At 40.3% G+C, this 17,777-nt stretch overlaps 1 protein-coding gene and 1 long non-coding RNA gene across 3 annotated transcripts in view; one reads left to right on the plus strand and one right to left on the minus strand.

Moving 5' to 3' along the window:
• Positions 1–17,777, minus strand: part of rspo2 (R-spondin 2) — a 75,894-nt gene that overhangs the window by 53,643 nt on the left and 4,474 nt on the right. The window lies entirely within an intron of this gene.
• LOC103478257 (uncharacterized) overlaps positions 15,921–17,777 on the plus strand; it is a 34,843-nt gene continuing 32,986 nt past the window's right edge. The window contains exon 1 of the long non-coding RNA XR_535762.2: positions 15,921–16,284. This is a non-coding gene — a long non-coding RNA (uncharacterized LOC103478257). The remainder of the gene's footprint in view (positions 16,285–17,777) is intronic.

Raw genomic sequence — 17,777 nt, forward strand, 5'->3', positions numbered from 1 at the left:
GGGGGCTAGGGGGTTCCGGTCCCTCCTTGTAGCACAAAGATTGGTTGGGTCGGGCGTTGATGTAAAAGGACCAAGTGTGGAATCAACTCAGGATGAAGCATGTGGTTCCTGTTTCTACTCAGCTTTTATATCTTTTAGCCATTCATCTCTGTTGATTTTTTTTTTTTTTTTTGATAGAAAAATGCTGGTGGTTCCAGTGAAAGGCACACCTCCACTTGCAGTATAACTGATTGCAGTGGTGTTGGTCGTCAACAACCATCCACTTAAAAAAAAAAAAATTTGGTTCAAAGATAAAAAATGGATAAATCACGACTCTCTTTATAAATTGTTGCCAAAAAGCCCTCCGGCTCTTAGCAAGCGAAACGGCTTAAGGTGTAATAAATCACCCTATAGTTGCTATTCCTGAGAGTCTAGAGGTGATTCTCTCGCCACATTTGGAAAGGATTAGTTCGACTGTCCTGGAGGTGTTTTGCAAAATTTAGGAAGTTTCTTTCTCTTTTTTTTTTGTTTGTCTTTTGGAAATTCAAAATGATTCCAGCGGTGAAAGGAAAGGTGCAAATGAAGATGCTTGGAGAATTTAAAACAAAATAATAAATTTAAAAAAAGGTGGTTTGCGAGAGGTAGACAGAGCCAGATGTAGACAGGTTTTTTAATAATTACAATAATAAAAGGAAAACTTTTCTGCACTGAATCAATATGCCTAAAGTCATCCAAGCAAAGCAAAGTGCGAAACAAGCCCCAGAAGTAAAAAGGAACCGTGCAGAATGTATTTACACTGCCTCAAATTCACTCAAGCTGTGGAAGAAATGTGTTTTTGCCCTCTCAAGAGAAGGAAGAAATGGCAAGGAGGGGAAAATCCGGGTGGAGGAAAAAAAAAAAAAAAAAAAGGTGGAGTGGCTCCTATTAGGCCACATGTGGGTAATTTATCACACATAAATCTAACACCTAATTCTCACACCTGTAGCTTAATGCTCAGCCAGTCTAGTAATGCACTCACTGAAGCACTTAAAAGGGACTTTGCCGGCATTTTTATTCTTTTTTTTTTCTTTTTTTTTTCTGTTTCTCGGTGTGGGAGGGGACGTATGGCATCCTAGAGGTTGAACAAGTCAAGCTGACGGGCATGCTTGGCATATTTGCACCCCATGTAGCATTCCTTCATCTCTCCCACCCAGCTCCACGATCACTCCTCCGTTTGTCATCGCCTTGACTAACCCCGTCTTCCTGATCACGCAAAAGATAAAGAGCTAGCTGCGAAGTTTCCACGCTGGCCAGAGTGCGCAATAAATCTTTTTAAAAAATCTAATAAACGGGAAAATGTTTTTTTTGAGTGGCAACAGCTAGAAAATTTACTCATGATGGAATGTAAACAACTGCTGTGACTTCATGGAGGCTCTCCGTTCTGTTAAAGTACTTGCGTTTTTGCGCTTCTCTTTTTTTCTTTTGTTTTTGTCAATCTTCAGATTGTTGAATAAGTATTAATATAAGATAAAGATAGCTTGGAAAAATTTAAGTGTGATCTGTTTAGTGGGGAAAAGTAAGTCAAAATTACCCTAACAGTAGCAATAAATCAATTAATTGCATGATTAATTAAAACGAGCTCAATAATTTCCATTTCGTTTTTCTCTCCTCTTTTTCTGCCGATAACTGGATAAAAGTCTTCAGTCTGGTGCTTTGATCTCAACTAGCCCCTTTTATTTTTTTGAAAGACTATTACTTGAAAATGGTCTCAAAACAGAAATGTTGTTGTTAATTTAAAGAACCTCTGGGCCTACTTAAGCCTAACAACTGGCCATAAATACATTTGACAAGCAGAAATACTTGCATTGTTTGGATGAAATATGTGCACCAGGTAGCTGAAAGGAAAAAATTATCCCAACTAATCAAGTTTGAGCTTGGAAATATGAAGTGATTTTTTTTTTTCTTTTAATAGAGGACAAAATTTAAAAAAAAAATCTGACTCAGATTTTCTTTGCATCACAAGCCATTTGTCCGACGTATCCTCATTAACAACCTCACTCTCCCTTTTGACCCGCTGGGGCCGACTGGGAGATCTAAGGTGAACTCCGGGGTCAAAAGTGGGAAGCACAACGGGGGACGGACAGGAGAGACGGCATCATTTTCAGTTTAAGTGCTTGACTGAAAAAAAAAAAAAAAACTCCCCAACATCAAAGGACCACCGAAAAGGAAACAAAAATAGAAGGATGGATCCGATACCAGCAAAAGCAAAGCAAAGTTTTTTTTTTTCTTCCCCTGCTGGAATTTGTCACGACACAAAAAACGTCAACCCATTATGTGATAATTCGAGTAAATTTTTGAGGCACGCGCCAGCCATTTTGTAGCATGACTGGGATTACGTTTTTGGTTGTCACTGCCACGGGTTGACCAAAAGACGAGGAATTTCCCAAGCAGGCCTTCTAGATTTATCTAGTGGCTTCCTCGTGCAGCAGGTGTCTACGTAACATCTGGGATTACACTTTCACACTACAGACCTGCACAGGCTGAACTTGAACCGTAGCACGACTCAACAGGCGAGACAGTTTTCTTACAAAAGTTCTTACATGAAGGAAACTAGAAAAAAAGAAAAAAAAAACTGTCGCACATAGCCACAGAAAAACTTGTAAAATATGAACACAACTTCAGCAGACCGCTAAGCTAATATGTGGTATATACGAGAAAATGTGTCGATCCACTCTCAAATATCGCATCTGTGTCCTAATTAGGGCATTTTTAAAGGATCAGTAAAGGAGTCCTTTACTAAAATCAGAATCTGATACTTTGAATTTTTCTACCACACTTGTCCAAAAATCCTGGTTTCATGTGCATGGCTTACAAAAAAAGGATTTGTAAAACTAACTAAGTAGCCTTTTCCCTAACTGTTTTCACTTTACGACGACATTCACCGTCTGTGTCACGTGACGGGAGAGCTGTGCGTAGAGCAGCTGAAACCCCGGTCAATAAAATTTAAGACATTCATAGCAAAGCGGCAAGTTAATGAAGCAGAAAAGCATCTTTTTCTTTTCAATAGATTTGTACTAAGTCTGTACACAATTAACTGGAAACCGCATGAGAATATGTTTTAAAAAGCACATAAGCGAGTCATATCAAAAGAGAGAATAAACAAGCTAATGTTAGCCTCCCATTTTAAGAGTCGCTAAATATGTTGAAGGCTATGAAAGAAACAGAGGTACCGCAGAGGAGTTCTGAGTTCAAGGAGAGGCAAACCTGCAGCAGAACTCGGTCCAGTCAGGTCCAGCTGCTAAATGACTGACTGACGAGTAAAGCTGTTGAGACATTCTTGTCAATTTGCTCCTTTCACCCCACTGTGATGGGTCTGAAAAACTGGAATGGCGCTGGGATGAAAACTCATCAATATCCTCTAAAAGTGAGGTTTTGGATAAACTGCTCTCTATTTATGCATTGTTTGCAATTATCGCTGCCATTTCTTTTTATTACTTTCCCCACTGAAAGATATTCAGGGATCTTCGGTTTCTCGTTCCTTGTCGTCGCCATTGATGGAACTTTGGCTTCCATAAACTTCGCGCCCACTCCCTGTTTTTTTTTCTTTTTTTGGCTTTTGTTTTCAAAAGAAAATAGTTGGGATTACTTCAAAGTCTTTCACTTGATGTAATCAGCTGAGCTTTCTTTCTTAGGTGGATGGATGACATTTTTTGCACATTGGCATTTTGTGATGAACAAAATTTATTTCATTTGGGAATGCATGTAAATTTGGCTCTATTGTTGTAATAGAGTAAAATCAGCTGAACTGTTTAGAACTTTATCTGGCAGGAATTTAATTCTACAGAGTCGGATGTGAATTTGGACCTGCTGAGGTAAAAAAAATGATCATTTGTAAGAGGGGCCCTGTAGGTGGGTATGGATACTTTTCTAAGTCGCAGTTTAAGAGGAACGCAATACGTGGCGCACAGCGAAGTCGACCCCCTCACTGCATATTGTTCTGAACAGCGTCCAGACAGTATTGATAATGAAGTGTGTCAATGGAGTATCTATTTAAAACACCCTGAAATTATTCCACACTATAGATTATGCTACGTATCAGAGATGTTGAACTAGCGCACAACATATGTCTCATTCTATGTCATTCATCATGTATAGATCTAATCTCTGAATGTTTGATCAGCCTGGAAATGACCCTCGTTTGCCCCCGTACCGCCTCTTTTGAGGCTTCTCATAAAAGTCCGGAGAGGAATTGGCCAATTCGCATCTCCTTGATCAGAACGAACGTGTAAAGTTTTTAAAACTTCGACAGACTCGTTCATCTTGTAAAATGCTTCAGTATATTAGTTGTGTGAATATGTGGCGTATAAATAAACCGAACTGTTTCGAGTAAGGGCGCAGGGGAAGGTTTTGCTTTTAAAATATCCAGGTGTCACAAAGTCTCCCAGGAGTATCAGTACAATGGACATAGCAGATAGAGAAGAGTGGTATCATACCTGTCTTGCAGCAACACGTTGCGCTGCATTGTTTACTGCTTACTGCTGCTAACGTGTTGCAAATCAGGTTGGATGCTGTTACAGCAAAGCTCCAACTAGCTGGACGGGCCAATAACAACAGGAACTGTTTCTTTACTCGTCAAAAATATTTTTAGAAAAAAATAATAAATAAATCTTGCCGTGAGGTTCTCGAAAACCTTACAACATTACAACCACAGAAGTGCTCGTTGTTCACGTACGCCCGGATCCAAACCGGCCGCCCCTCGTCAGCTACACTTTACCGGTTTCCATGACAGCACCACCGAGGCAGTGCCATCTCTGAAACCATTAGCTGGTAAACACGTAAACTACACGTGAACCCTGTCCACCGATACCTATTACTTCTGAATCCTGCCGGTGACAGCTGTTTACACAGCCAAGGTCGCTCCCCCTGAGACCTGGCCCCAGTCCAAATAAAATAATATGCAGTTAAGGGAGAAGCTCGCCAAATCGTAACACAAGTGTGTAACCGGAGGCGGGAAAAAAAGAAGAACAAAGAATTTCAGAAATGTTAATGGAGTTCTTTGTCTTAATGCTTTTATGCCGAGTTGTTTTTTCTTTCTTTTTTTTTTTGTCACCCATGCGTGTGTGTGTGTTGGTAGTGTTGGCCAAGGGAGTTAGGGAGATTTAACTCTGTACCGTTTGTGTCTTACATGCAGATAAAAAGCTGAACTAAATATATATTTTTATTCAGGATACATCTGTAAATACCCTGTAGGAGTGTCACGGCAACAAATTTACATCTGATACCCTGTCATGGCAAAAAAACAGAACTTGTAATCTTTTGCACTGTATGATATAGAGAGTTAAAATATGCATTTAAACAAATGCATATTTTTAAATAACTAAGATTATAGAAGAGATGTTGTAAGAATCTGTGACAGACTGGCGACCTGTCCAGGGTGACCCCGCCTCTCGCCCGGAACGTTAGCTGGAGATCGGCACCAGTCACCCTCCTGACCCCACTAAGGAACAAGGGTGTACAGAAGATGGATGGATGGATGGATGGATGGATGGATGGATGGATGGATGGATGGATGGATGGATGGATGGATGGATGGATGGATGGATGGATGGATGGATNATGGATGGATGGATGGATGGATGGATGGATGGATGGATGGATGGATGGATGGATGGATGGATGGATGGATGGATGGATGGATGGATTTTTTTCTGATCAGTGGACAGACAACTCTCTTTGGTGAGGAAGTTTCAACTAGAGGAAGATGTTTCAGTCATTTCAATATCTGGTAGGTGATTAAAATGAGCTATTTTTTAAAGACATAGGTTCATTTGAGAGACATTTTTATAAGATGAGAAGAGCTCACCAGAGTTGCTCTGTGCTGTCCTTTAGAGTTTTTAAACTACATTGTGAAAACGTGAGCATTTTGACATAAAGAGACTTAAAGGTTTCTTCTTCTTGTTGTTGTTTCTTCTTTTCCAGAAATCTAACATGTCATGCAATTTGAGCAGTGTGGTTAGATTGTTTGAGAAGGTCAATGTTTGTACAAAATTAGCACTTAGCATCTTATTCCACCTCACTGTCTGACGCACAAAGCGAATAACACTAATGAATAGCTGGAAACGATCAACAGTTTACACTTGCTAATTCATTAACAATCTAAATATAATCTCATCAAATACATAAAATTGTTATCACAGAATGGATAAACTTAACAGGATATACATTGAGGTTTTTCTAATTGCTGCATAAAAAAACATTTGGTTGTATTAGCAAGAAAATGTTTTTTTTATTTTTATCAGAAAACAAGGATACAGGTTGTCATTTACGGTGGAATTATTAATCTCTCACTGGCATCCTTTGAGGATAAAACATTGATTTAAGTTAACGCATCAGGTCATACACATATTTTACGTAGCCCATTAAAGATATTTATTGAGTGAGCAAATCTGTAAAATGTCAGAATATTATTATTTTCTTAGTTAATAAAAACAAAAGGCACCCCAGGTTTTTTTCCCCTCATCATGTTTTCCATCTTGATCCCAGCAAAACTCTTGGCGGGGACAGAGTGTTTCACTGAACCCTAGCCACAATCTGCAATGCGGACAGGTCTTATTTACAAACCTAATTTATTTAGTTTCTGCTCTTTTAACTTCTGGACCTGAAACGCTACGCCAAAATGCTTAGTAATTGCAAAGTTTGTGTCCTGAGAAGGAAACAACAGGACCTTATGCCCATACAATTTACTTTTAAATTACAACAGTCATTTGTGACGATTCGAGTCTTGTTTTGCTAGAATTAATGTTGCTTTTACTTCTCTGCTGCAAAACTGACCAGTTTTTAAGGTTGTTCTATCTGCACTCACACTAGTACTGCCAGTCCTGCGCCCCGATTCAAATTTACATGAATAAAAAGTTACTTTTCCAATCAAAATACCTCTTTTTTAATGTGGGCAGTTAGCATAATTTCAGGGAGATGCTACTGCAGTGCAATTTGGGGTGAAAATCCTCGTTTGCAAATGCTTTGCGAATGAGACGCTTGTTTAAACTCTAGTTCGGGAGCACGAATAGCCACTGGCCAACCTTCTTCTTTTGACTCGGTGCTTTAACCTAAGTTGTGTGCTGTGGAATTTGGTGTTTTTCGGTTCAGTAAAAAAAAAAAAAAACAGAACAGTGACCCATACACCAGTTCTGTGACAGATCATTAGTAAAGCAGGTGTTTAGATGAGCTCATCAACCGCTTTGTGTTCAGACGATCCCTTACTAATAGTCGCAAAATATAAACATCGAGCCAGAAAACATAACACTGTAACGGACTGAATGTTCTGTTCTTTGTGTGTTAAATGTTTGCGTGTTTCTTTTTTTGGTGTTAAACCCTGATACACTAGCGGAGCTGTTGTCAGTCGGTTGCTATGGCGACGGGTCTGCTTGTAGTGTTGTCGACACGGATGGCGAGAAAAAAAGAGGAATACTTGTGATTTTGAGTTGTTCTTCACAGTTTTTTGGGGGGGGCTTGCATAATTTTTCCCTATGCTGTGGCGCGCAGCACCAAATTAATAAGACCGACATCTCCAGGTTTCATTTTGTTTGCAGAATTGTTCGACTGCAGTTCCACGGTTATGGGTGGCAAGTAAAAGAATTGTATTTTTGCCCTCCAGCGTTGAGCACTTGAGTGAAACCTCTGGATGTAGACAATGGCATGCAACGTGTCTATATGGTGCTCCCCACTTTGTGCACTGCCCTGGGTAACTGCCCATATGACGTATATCATCTATCAAAAACAGCAAATTAAGAAGCCCTAGTACTTTAACCTTTCCCTTCGTCAGAAAAGATCTGTGAAACAACAACTCTTCACATGAAACCTGGCTTAGTGACAGTGACATGGGCCAAAAATAACATTTACTGTGTTTTTACAAGAAAGCAGGTGGAAAATGTACACAAAACCCAAGTATAACATATCACTAAAGTCTATCAAAAACCTTCCTAGCCCCAAAATACAATAGGCTTGTGTAAAGAAGGGAAACGATACCATCAGTGCCTAACAGAAGACGTTTCCACAATGTCAGGAGAAACCACTTCACAGTTAGAAAGTTTGGGTTTGAACTCATTGTCCCACAACTTCTGTTCTGGATGATTACTGATGGTACACTTTATGATTTATGTGCGTTAATTACAAAATGCACAGTAGATTCAGCACGTTACCTTCATGGATAATAACATGCAGGTTTAACAGCTTGTTGTGCTGCCCCCCAGTGGCAAACAACATCAAATAATAGTCAACAAACATTAAGACTGTGTTGCTGTTTGGGATAAAGGATGGGAGGTCAAGGCAATAATGACCGTTGACCAGTTACACACAAGCACAAGACAAAACTGCAGGGAATCGCATCAGCAACAGCAGAGTTGGATAATTCGGTGGGATCAAAAGAAAGACAGGTAGTACATAAATAATCTTGTAAAAAAAATGTATATCCACATTCTCTACATTTTAAAGGAAAGGAAAAAGACGAGAGAGAACAAACTGTACCGACTCACAGTTTGATAACTCAAGCCCAAGCCAGTTAGAGAGGTGTAAATTAAAGACAGACAGCGAGGATCTGTGAGGATGATAGATCCCTGAGCCATGTGGATCTGAGTGATGAGCGTTACAGAATGAGTCTTTTTTTTTTTTCATGCTTCCAGAAATAATGATCCGCTCTGCACCTTCCATTACAAGAAAACATAGTATGGCTGATTTCCTCTGTGATAGCTCACAGCTTCTTGGGGATCCTCTCTCTCAAATCGCTCGCCTGCTCTTTTCTCTCACCACAGAAATTTACATGTTATGTTGCCTTCGCTTCGTCCTTCACCGCCCCCCCTCACTCTCCCTTACCCATCCTCCTTCCTACCGTCTCCTCCCTTCACAGAGGGAGTCGGAGAGACAATGAGCTAAGCATCAAGGCCCACTAATGACTCCCAGCCTTGTCGCTGATTAAAAACACACCGGGTGCTTCTGCACTCCGCAGGAAGCTATGAGGCCTTTCCCTCCTCATACCGCAAGGCCAAGCAACTCTGAGGCCAGCCTCGGCAACAAATGTTCATGTTAAGGTGCGCACGATGCCTCATTTGGAGAATTAGCTCTTAGATTCTCCAAAGGATGCCTAATTGCTAATCCTAACCAGACCGAAAGCCAAAACAAGTTCAACTTATGGATTCCTAAATGTTATTTAATAAGCCCTTAAACGTTATATATCTTTTGGCAGAAAAGTCATTTTTGGGATTTTATGTAATAAGGCAACGCAAAGTTGTATAAAATTGTAAAGCGAATCAAAAATAACCATAGGGACACCTATTTTCTCCAACTCTGCACATCTGGACATTGACACATGAAGGTAAGGTTGGATACTTTGCTGCAAGTTAGCAAAAGTCTGTTGAGTTTGCGTGTGATCACACACAAAATGCTTAGGAGTTTGATGATTTTAAAGGTATCTACAAATTATTTGTCTAAAATAATGACCTAAGGCAAAAGACGACTCAAGCCATTGTTTTTAGGAAGGTGACAATCTTTCAGCGCAACACATTCGAAAGATGGTTTGAGCGTGCGACGTGGTCTACAGGGGCAGAGTGGAGATTCCACTACATCTACCTTTACCTCTCCGTTTCTTCACCCAGGCCTCTAAATTATAGGTGAGCTCCACGGAGAAATGCTTTATTGCATCTGGCCAACTTACTTCCTCTCTATTCCAAAGACATACCACGCTAAGTTCTATTTTGATGTGGTTCGTAAGCATAATTAGAGGTCCTATAAAAGCAGGAACAGGGTGAACAAGGAGTCTTTCCCATCTGTCGCTTGTTAAGGGGTGAGCACAGGGGCAGTGATCCACAGCCCCTTGACTCCCTGTTGTTACAGCCGTTGGAGCAGACACCGTTTCGAAGATCTTTTGGGGGTTTTTCGCACCAAGTTAGAGACGAGCTGTGTTTATGTGTATTCTCCCAAGAATGGTGCAGATTTTTAACATTTTCTTTACTAGTTTCTAGGTTTTGCAAATAAGTGCAGACAGCGATCAGGCGTGCGGCAAAGCAAAGTCTTCTGGAAACACAAAGCGATCAGAGACCGGTCTGCAAGCATGTGGAGAGTTTTTACAGTTTTTGGACTTTCTTCCACTCCGTCTACCAGTGAGTTCCTAAAGTAGGTGGCTAGGTGCACTACAATTGGATTTGGACTCCATCATATTATCAATAAAAAATGAAGAGAGTTATCAATTTCAAAGCATCTGTTTAGTATTAAAGTCAAAATTGTGACTTTATTATTAGTATTAAAGTCAAAAAGTGCAAATTGGTTATTTTGGTTATTTTATTTTTTGTTCTCCCTCTTCCCCCCTCCCTTATAAGTCTACCTCAGCTTTTTCAGAATATCTTGGAAGTTTAAAGGGAGATGGTAAATTCATAAAGAGCTAGGAAAAGAAAATTGCGGCGAGTAAAGTATCCAGACACATCTCCACTAATTTGGGATGTTGGTCTGGAGAAGTAAAACTTCAGCTGTTCAAGAAAATATCCCACAAAAATCTCATTAAGGACTTTTCCTAATGGGTTCCTACCGCATTGTTTCACAGAGGCTAAGTGTTGCAGCCACAAGAAATTGCTGGATGGAATCCTGTCCTTTCCCCATCATTAAGGACGTCCTGCCGTTTCAAAGGAAACTTTGAAGTTCTCGTCCTTACTACTGAGAAAATTCAAATATTTCTAATAAATACAGTCGCTTAGATGCTTTCGGGGTTATTTCACCCAGTCTGGAACCTTCCGATGCGAAGGAGACTATTCAACCACAAATGCTCAGAGGAAAATGTTCCTAAAATAGAAACTAACCCTAATGCAGAAAATACCTATATTTAGAGAGATTTGTGCTGAGCAACATTCTGATAGTTAGCTAAGATCATACGGCTACATATTTAAGGTATTTATGAAATTACATGAGGAACTTTTAAACAAGTCAACCTGTGTTTAAGTGTTAATTTTTGGATTTTTTTTACATTTGTTTAATGAGTCATAAACTAGATATTTACATTCCCCTGTGTCATTGTGGCACCAATTGGCTGGACCTCTGTTAAATTAGGTCAGTCACTTTAAAGGGGCTGAATATTTATGGGGGTTTTTAAAGCTGCGTACTTAATACTTAATTTTGTTGATCATGATGGATTTGTAAAAGCAATAAAAATGGGTAGAACATCCAAGGGACTGAATACTGAATACTTTTTATAGGCACCGTACCGAAATTACACTTCGACTCATATCATTGGCCAGACTGCTGAGACTTGGAGACAGTCTGATCTTCCAACGGGAACAAGTTTCCAAACACGCATTAAAATATGTTTTGAAATGGATAAAGCAAACTGCCATTAAAATATTTGGAGAGCTCTCACCTCCTCTGAAAATTTGTGGATTATCCTTAAAAGCCTCATCGGTGGCAGAAAACGCACCACTTTAAATTAACTCTTTCAATTCTTCAATTTGCACTTTGGTACTCGCAGATTCAGCTATTTGTGGACTTTTCAGCGGGAACGTAACTAGCGACACATTCGCCAAAATTTTGCCTACTTATGGAATTCTTTTGTGAAACGTACCCAAAAATATTTGAAAAAAAAAATGGGGCTTGGTGAGTTGAAACACCTGTGTGCGATGCTATTTTGACCCTGTGGGAATTAAAGAAACAAAGACGTGGACTGCACTCTGACTCTAAAAGGGGGGTAATTGTGAATCGACTGTAACCCACCCAAAAGCTGAGTAGATCTTACTACAGCCATTTTCACTTTGGGTAAAAAATTTAAAAAAAACTTACTGCGAATGGAAAAAAAAAAAAAAAAATCTCGACACCCTAAGATCCTGAATCTTTGCATCTGGCTCGCCAAAAATATCTGTGTTCCTTAAATTGTCCACCTATTTACGCTTAATTCAGTTGCCCCTATTACAATAAGTAAAGTGGAAATGGTTTATTTTAACAACTCCCGTGATTGGATTAATTGAGGAGAACAGCACAATGGGTGCCTATTGTGTTCACACCATTAAGTCTAAACAGCTCTTCGCTGGATTCTTTAAGAGAGGTGTATTAGTAATTGGAGAGGAAGTGCATTTCGCTGCGAGCCCTCCGGCTCTGGGCAGCTCTCCTACCTGCGGAGCCTTTTTTGTGTTGCCCGTTTATGTGTGGCACTCAGAAATGATTCCCAACATTACAATCTTTATGGTGCAATAAACTTGAGAGAATCAGCCCCAAATTGGCTGGTCATATTTAGAAGCTTTATAAGGAAACGTATTAAGGTGTTAGTGCTGCGGGGGAGTACGCAACCGAGAGAGCGGGCATAGGTGAGGGCAGCAAAAATTTTTTTTTTTAATCTCACACTCCATACTGCAGTCGTTTTTTTGTTGGGTTTTTTTGTCCGCTGCTGAGGAGTTTCCAGTCTCCGTGAGGAAATGTGGGAAGTGTTATAGTATTTGATACAATAACTTTATTTTATTTCACATTTCCGAACAAAATGAGCTTTTTGTAGTCTGGGATCAAAACCATGTGTTTGGCGCTTGGCTTTACTAGCATTAGGCATCCTCTGATGACAACGACTGAGGGTGGAAGAGAGAGTCCCCTCCAGAAAAACAGAAACGCTCCAAGGCTTTGTAGGGTTACTTCCAGGAGAATCCGGGGAGTTGATAGGTGAGAAAAAAAAAAAAAAACAGTCCAACATAAGCAACACGCAGCACCTTGCTAAATTTTTTTTACTTCTTTAGAACTTTTCCAACTTTTGCCACTTTAAATTCATTAACTTCAACAACTTTTATTAGATTGTGTGTGTGTGTGTGTGTGTGTGTGTGTGTGTGTGTGTGTGTGTGTGTGTGTGTGTGTGTGTGTGTGTGTGTGTGTGTGTGTGCGATAGACCAACACAACATGGAACATTTGAGTTGATTTTTTTCCAAAGCCCCCCGTACCCCCCCTCCATCTAGTATAATTAGGTTTCAGCCTCTTTTATTCTGGTACACCCAAATAAAGTCAAGTGCAACCAGCTGTTTTCAAAAGTCAATCAGTCAGTAAATAGAGTACTGACTTCTGTGAAGGCAACATGCCATGGGAATACTTTTGTTCTAATGAACAGAAATGATAGGAAGATGGATGGAGCTACATATAAAATGATCCAGGAAGACGACCTTTCAGGGGCTACAAAAGACTTGAGACAAGGGTTGGGAAATAAAGCAAGAACGATATCTTACATGTTTCACACATGATCATTGTCAATAGAAAATAAGCTGTAATACGTTATAATTTATAATTTCACTGAATTTCAGTTCAGAACCGCACATCCTACCAGCTAACTTGGTCTAGGTTTAGCTTGGTTAGCTCACTTCATTATCAAAGCTGGGCTAACCTAAGAGCTAGGCCGACCCCTGCTCTTAGGATAGCTGGGGTATGAAAGGTTGGTAGCATCAACTAACTCACTCACACTTTGGCTAGCTAGCAAAAACTTGTGTAAGATTCGCGGTAGCAATTTCTCATTGCTGCTAACAATGTGAGGTGCACTTCACTCCTCAATGGTTCGCGCAAAATCAATTAAGGTATCTGCCAAATATGCACATGTTCGGTACATATTAACAACCGCAGGCGCGTACTTGGCAACACACTGATCCACACAGGAAACATCTCAGCAGGAAACATCTCAGCAGGAAACATCGTTCCCATCAAACAGTTTTATATGCGACACTGAGCTGATCGCAGTCAGTGTGACTGCCTCTGCTGGAGAAGAAACAAGGCCAGGCTTACAACTATCTCATCAAGCTTGCTTGTGTTCATTTGGATTGTGGGAAATTAAGGAATTTGTAATGAGAAATGCGAAATCTCAACTATCCACTGACAGTGGACAGATCACAAAACGCCTGAGTACGTGGGAGCAGTTTTATGTTTTGCCACCGTGAACCAAGGTTGCTTAAGGATATAAAAAAAAAAAAATTGGTGTTTTTAGTGATGGCACTTGAAAAAGTTTTATGTTCATTACTGGTTTCACAATTGGTGACTGTAGGATGTGTTTATGACACTTTTATGTTTTCATGATGTGAAGCACATTGAGCTGCCTTGTTGCTGAAATGTGGTATACAAATGAACTTCACTGATGGATTGACTGATTTGCTGAATACAAATGGACACTACACTTTTCTTATATATATATACACAGTTTTTTTTGGTCTAGCATTATAAAATATCCAATAAAATGCACTGAAGTTTGTGGTTGAGTATCAATTTGATTATATGGAGGATAAATTGCTAATCTTACCAAAGAAAAAAAAGGTAGATTTCTTCAGATTCAATCACCTTTTTGTGAGAACTACATTTTCCAGGGAGAACACAATGAAATAGTGTCCATAAAGGAGTCTGTGTCTGTATCTCAAGGGTAAAGTTCATGCCACTCCATATTTTCTTTTCCTCCCTTCCTGGGGTTTTCAGCACTGAGGGTCCTTTCTCATGGTTTCATCTGATACCAGTGAGCCTCGGACCAGGAGCTCCACTCCAGGCTAGGATCGACACACAGGTCAAACAAGGAGCTAGTCTTTCTCAAAAATTTTTATTTTTTTTTTACAGGTCGAGGTGAATAAATGTGATTTAAAAATAGTGATTGATGATCCTGAGTGGCATTCCAAATACAAACACACTTTGTGTGATTGTTCAAGGAAGGAAAGAGGATTCATGGATCTCTGCAAAAGAAAATCCACCTGTTCCCGAAACTTTTTTTCTCCCTCTCCCACAAACACACACTTGTGGAAGCTTGGGAGAGGAAAAAAAGAAAAAGAAAAACAGAGCTCTGTTTTGATGCCGGAGCCCAGCTCAGGTCAAGGTTTGACCCGCTGTAATCCCTCTCAGGTGATGCTGTTCACTTTCAGCCATTACCAGCTGATCTGCTTAAATATGCCTTTTTTGTCCCACTAGGAAAGAGAGAGAGGGGAATAAAAAAAAAAAAAGACAAGGAGGACCTTTGGCATTCGGCTCTGTCATAAAAACTTTCTGTGAAAGTGACCGATCTTGTGCCCGGGATAAATGAAACGGCACAACGTCCCTGTTTTATGGGTGGAATAAGCGCAAAGTGTTGGAACGAGGGGGGGTGGGAGGGGGATAAAAACACCTGGATCAGGGAAGGTATAGTGTGAGGAGCCGTTGTTGCGGAGATGGTGCCGTCAAGCAGAGGTTTTTAACTTTTTCCAAAAAAAAAAAAAAAAAAAACGGGAAAAGGTCCGTCTCACAGCAGCTTCTTGGAGTGCTCCCTTCCCCATCACCCTCAGGCACTTAATCAACATATAATATTGCGCCGAAGTGCCGGGTTCCAACATTAACACTTACACCCACAGGCCTGGGAGTTGATGAGAGCTTTCAGCACACACAGACTTGATTTCCAGGGCTAATAAATAGAGGGCAATGTGTCTGGGTAACTGTAAGGAAAAGCTAAGGGTTTTTGTAGTGAGGTTCAGTTTAAAAATTATTAGCGGTTAATATCTTACCTACGGTGGTTGGCTCTGTTGGTGATTTCGAAGCTAATTGCTAGTCTAAGAAGGGCCAAGACTTCTACCATCTTAAAACAACTCAAATCCCGCCTCAAAAAAAAAAATCTTCATAATATGTTATGTGAATGCCATTTTTTAATAACCTGAGAGCCAACCCACCAGATGCTTATTTACACAGTGTGCTATAATTTTCATGTGAATCAGAGGTTACAGGCAGTGCGCCACCAATCATCTTCCTGTTATGGCTGGGAAAGAAACAAAGCTCTTCCAGTCAGAGTAACCAACATATTAAAATTGTATAAAGACGAAAAATATAATGGTTTTCACTGCCTTACTTTTCTGTCAAGTTATTACTCTAACTGGAAGTAAGGGGTGTAATGAGGGTTTGGGCCACGAGACCTTATGATATTAAAACCTTACATTGTGTCACCTCAAAGTGAAGTCTGTCTCACGAAGCGCATGTTACTTTTCTAGTCCCAGTTGTTATGGAGGTGGGTGCTTCAAAGCTCGACAGTCGCTACGGATGCGTCTTTCTCTTATTTTGAAGCAAGACAGGAAACAGTGGTGGAGTTGTTGTCTGGTTGTATTACAGAAACACTGTACGTAAAACCAGCTGACAGTAAAAGTAGAAGAACTCTATCACCGTTAAATCATTCAGGTTCGGAGGATTTTTGTAAAACGTACAAAAAAAGAAACAGTGTCAGAAACGAGGACAAGCTAGGAGAGATTTGTTAAGCGCTGTGCGAAAAGAGCAACTGGCTAACCGTTAGCTGCCAAACACGCTGACGTTAGCATCTCTTTCGGGTCTTCGGAAGCTAAAGCTAAGGTAAAGCATGACCTTTTTTTTTTTTTTTTTGCTGTGGTCAAACCACGACTGGATAGTTGGGAGTTTGGATTTTGTAAAACCTATATTAAGCAAGAAGGATATAAACAACGTTTTTAGCATTGAATACGTATGTGTTTTCCCAAAATCTTGTTAAAACCTTTATTTATTTTCATAAACCCTGTATCAGCTCATGGGCTGGAAACGTTTTACACTAACTCCAAGCCCCACAATTCCTTTAAAATTATATTAGCTTTTTACCTGCTTAGCAAAAGCTACTCATATCTGCATTCAGCACTCATTTTTGATAAACTGGTCATAAAATGTATATATAGTTCATTGTATGGATAAATAAGTTATCAGAAATGTTTTTTTTTAAGTCTCAGACATTTATGAGCTTGTCTTTGATTTTCTTAAGATGGTTATTAAATATTTTAACAAAGTCTCACATTGAAAGTCTTGAATCACATACCTACATACAGAGTCAAATATTGTTAAAAAATCTAACTTTTCGAGTTCCTGGAGACAGATTATTTCATCATTCTCCCCCTGGACAGAAATGATTTGTAGGCAACAAATTAAAACAAATTTCTTCCTTTCCTTTCGCTGCAAAAAGCAGACCACATGCAACCCAGTAACAAAATAAAGCCTCTCTGGACTCACTACCTCAACTACTGGTTTCATTCAGTCCCCTTTTGTCCTTCACAAAACATCTGGAAATGCAGCAGAGCTACAGATTACACAGCTGAATATGATCCGAGAACGTGCCGGGGCCTGCCGGGAATTCAGATTCAGGGTTTCTGCGTATGAAGTGGAAGGGGTTAACTGTATCGCATGGCAACTTTTCACCACTCGCGACTGCTGTTACCTATTCATTACCTGCTTAAACATCTTAGGGCCCCACTGTGCTTCTCTGTCCCTTCAGCCCGCTACTCGGCCTGATTTTATGTAGTCAGCAGGTGGCATCATTAGCCTGAGAATAAAAAATGAAAAGTAATCCCCCCGTGTCTTGCTATGATATCATAGCAGGGCTCATTGGCATCGCTTTCCTGTTTCTAGTGGGCAGGATGAGAGCTAGAGGAGGTGTAAATTTAATGTTTCGTCATCTGGTTCACATTTGCAAAAAAAAAAAAAGAGAGAGAGAGAGAGAGAGAGAGAGAGAGAGATGAGTGCGTGTACGCTTACCGCAGCCGAATGGGTTGTTGGGTCATGCCATGCTGTGTGCGAGCAAGACAACATCAGCCAAGAAACCGCACAAAGATCCCAATCTGGTCTTCGCTGAAGTCACACACTGTCTGTTTTACGCCTCAACCTGCCCCCTCCCCTCCTGCTTCCCCCTAATTACGCTGGCATCTCTATCTCCATCCTTTCACCTCAGAGTCGTGTGGCGACGTGAGCGCCGCGTATCAATGACAGGACGCGCGCGCTCTCTCTCTCTCACCTCTCATATTGGATGTCTCTCTCTCTCTCTCTCTCTCTCTCTCTCTCTCTCTCTC

The sequence above is a fragment of the Poecilia reticulata genome, linkage group LG16, assembly GCF_000633615.1.
Source record: "Poecilia reticulata strain Guanapo linkage group LG16, Guppy_female_1.0+MT, whole genome shotgun sequence".
NCBI lineage: Eukaryota > Metazoa > Chordata > Actinopteri > Cyprinodontiformes > Poeciliidae > Poecilia > Poecilia reticulata.